At 36.3% G+C, this 3,664-nt stretch overlaps 1 protein-coding gene across 2 annotated transcripts in view; it reads right to left on the bottom strand.

The window, feature by feature from the left end:
* CCDC91 (coiled-coil domain containing 91) overlaps positions 1-3,664 on the bottom strand; it is a 112,736-nt gene that overhangs the window by 66,491 nt on the left and 42,581 nt on the right. The window lies entirely within an intron of this gene.

Genomic DNA, 3,664 nt, shown 5'->3' with positions numbered 1-3,664 from the left:
TTTCCAAGATTGATTTTTAGAAGATATAAAAAACTAACTCTAGCATCATTATAAATAAATACTCTAATAATTTTATGTCAAGCTGTAAGATCGCCATATCTTTGAAATTTTTCCAATGTAATAAAAAACCTAATTGTTTTCTTCCTTGTTTTTGAAGTATAGAAAATAAGTTTCATTATAACATAAACAATCATACTTAGCACAAAATCAGTAGAAAGATAAGTTACATCTTTACATTTGAATTTCCTTTTCATTTTCAGTATGTGAACTATTTTCTTTGTCTGCCTCTTTAATTAAAGCTCTGGGAGCAAACAATGGTGATGTACTTTTCTTTTAATCTTAATTACTTTTCTGATTTGAAAATATATTTTGGAACACTAAAAGCATTCCAAAGCAGACATGCTATATGAAAACTAGCTGATCCACAGCTATTTTCCCATCAAAGTACAAGCAAAGCACCGTCAACACAAATTGTTGCCATGCTCCTTCCGGGCTACAAACACATTTTTGTTTGTTGCTTTCCAGAAGACAAGTGATGATGTGCAAGTTGAACAAAACTCAGAGAATTCACTGGACAACCAGAGACACAAGTATCCATTTTTGTGTCAACTTGCTGTATTTGTTTCATAAGAAAATTGACAAGAATTTAGATCAAAAAATAAAATAACCATCAGCTTGGGAAATAGAGCATCAAATCAAAGAGTTTGGGATAAAGCAAATACCAAGAAATACAGGCACTGAAGATGACAAATTGTTTCTTAGCTGAAGATCTGCATGAAAAGCTTCTCTTGACTGTGCTGTTTTAGAGAAAGGATGAATATGAAATAAAATCAGATGCTTGTCAATTAGACCATATTGTCCAAACCAGAATGCAAATATCATCTGCAACTGAACTCCCAAAATTCCTCCATCAGAGAATTGTTGTCAAGCTGTAAACTTCAAGAATTGCTATCAAGCTGTAAATTTCAAGATTAACTTGTTGGTTGTTTGTTGTACTTCCTGAAAAAGTAAAAAATAGTCTTAGCATGAAGGTGGGAAAAAAAATCCAAAGAGAAGTTACACCTTTACCAGAGAAAACAAAGAAATACATAAAGAAAAGGGGAAAACGAACTACTGCTCACTTATTTTAAGATACTGGTATGAATTCTGCAAGAAAGGGATTTTTGCCTAACCTCAGAAAAATTTCAGCTGGAAGGAAGGATCTCCCACAGTCTAGAAAAAGGTATCCAAATCACAGATACAGAGATTTTATAAGAACACTTCCAGTGTATCTTAGGGAACTTGTAATGCAGCTGAACAACTCTATTTTGCTTCCTGTAAAACCTCACACTGAACATGGATAGGTTTCATAGTACAAGCTCCTATTCTTACATGGCAGATACACTGAAAACCACCAAAAATGTTATATTCCATACAACAATTATTTAAGTTTACAGTAACTGATATTTTGACTAGTTTACCATTTCAAATACTGCATTAATCAGATTTTTGGTTCAGGCATTCGTGACCCTCCCTTAATTGGCAATGAGGTAGGCCAGATTGGAGTAAAATATTCCAAATAACTCAGCCTGGGGAATATCCCCTGGACTGGACTTATAACTTTAGTGACTGGGAGTAGGCTATTTCTTTTTCTCAGTTTGTGAGCAAAGTATTAAATCACAAACTCACACAATCATTCAGGTTGGAAGGAACCTCTGGAGGTCACTTAGCTTAACCTCCTGCTGAAAGCAAGATCAACACTGAATTCAAACCAGATTGTTCAGATCCCTGTCCAGTGAGATCTTGAAAAACTAGGAAGATGGGGATTTCACAACATCACTGGCTAAGACATCCTAATACTTATCTTCATCATAAAATACTTTTTTCCTTATAACAAGTTGCAACTTCCCATGCTTCAATCTATCACAATTTCCTCCAACACACCTCTGCAGAACGTGCCTGGCTCCATATTTCTGACAACTTTGTAGGTATTGACTGTCTGCTATTGGGTTTCCTCTAAGCCTTCTCTTCTCCAGACTGAGTCCATGTAAACCTCAATCCTCTCATCCAAAATCTAGGAGTTTCTTCACAGAAGGCAATCAGGCATAATTTGTCTTTTGGTAAATCCATGTTGGCGGTTTCCAATCACCTTGTTCATGTGCCTGGGAATGGCTGCCAAGAGCACCTACACCATGATATTCCCAAAGAGGCCTGGATCCATCCATCCATCATCCTTCCTGTCTCTTTCCAACAACCAGCAGCTTCTCCAGTCTCTGAGTGGATGCAGAACTCTCTCACAGCCAACTCTCTCATCACTCCTGAGCTCTGTGGGCTGAAGCTGCTCGTTTTTACAAACAATACCTCTTCTCTCCCATTCCCTTTTGCTGAGCTGGTGAAGCTCAGGTTCTGCTTGCTTCACAGACACCGTGTATTTGTGTGTGTACATTTGGCATGGGTCCCCAGAATCCAGTCAATTGTGCTGCTTGAAGTTTGAGAGCCTGTTTTGGGTTATTTCTTTCACCACCTCCCACCTCTGAGGTGATTAAACCCCCACTTACAAATAGATGCCAAATTCACACGTGGGAAGAGAAAGAAAGCCTTGCTTTGCTCTTTTACAAGCAACACATAAGATGGACAAACCAAGATGACAGTATTTAATCTTCAAGAATGTGTTAAAGAACTTGGGCTTGATTAGTAAAGATGATGACAACATCCTGACATCATCAAATTGCCTGACATCAATGAAGTTCCAATTCTAAAGGATTTGTAACAAACAAACAAACAAACAACACCCCAACATCTCCCACAAAACCCCCTTATACTTTGGAGCCTAGATATAAACCTGGGCATCTAAAGAGCAACCAACCCCAGGCGAAAACTATACCATACATTTATTAATGTCTCAATTTTAATTACTGTGAAACGCTGACGGTACTGAACTAACCACAAAACCAGTTACTTCAGAGGAGAAAAGTTATGTTTGAGGATGTGGGGTGGGTAGTAAATCTAATCAATCTCTTAAAAAAAAGATAAATTTAACCTAATCTCTTCCTCAAAGCAAAGCAGTCTCACTAAAATCACTAAACCAAAGTCAGAATCAATTTTTATTTTGTAAATTAAGCCAGAAAACATCAGATGGAACATTCGGAAAGAGTCAGCAGTGATCGACGCCACATTAAGTTTCTTAGAGGTACCTAAAAGCTATGTTGGGTTTTAATTGGTTTTTGGTGTTTGGGTTTTTTTTTAATTAAACTGTGTTTTAAAAACACAGACCTATTAAATTTTAAAAATTACAGATCATTAAGCTATGTCAACTAATCAATTTTAATATGTATTACTATTGACCACAAAAAGCAAATGGATTCATACAGATAAATATTCAGAATTCTAAAGGTACAGTGGAATTTAAAAAAATAGACATATACCTGTGCTTTTCAAAATATAGTCTAAGAGTAATATAACTCAAGGTTATTGACATTTTTATACACTTCATTTACTTCTTCATCGTGATGATATTAACACAAACAAAACTGAAAGAAATATTCTTTGATAAGTGCATAAATATGAGGCAGGGACTGACTTTCCCATTACTGTATTGGACAGTCATTCACTCTCCAGATCTTTTCCCTGTTGCCTTTCCCCTGTTTCTAGAACACCCCTCAGTTTCTTCCACCCCTCACTCTCT

This window comes from Geospiza fortis, unplaced genomic scaffold, assembly GCF_000277835.1.
Source record: "Geospiza fortis unplaced genomic scaffold, GeoFor_1.0 scaffold10, whole genome shotgun sequence".
NCBI classification, from domain to species: domain Eukaryota; kingdom Metazoa; phylum Chordata; class Aves; order Passeriformes; family Thraupidae; genus Geospiza; species Geospiza fortis.
This window is presented reverse-complemented; position numbering and strand designations above follow the sequence as displayed.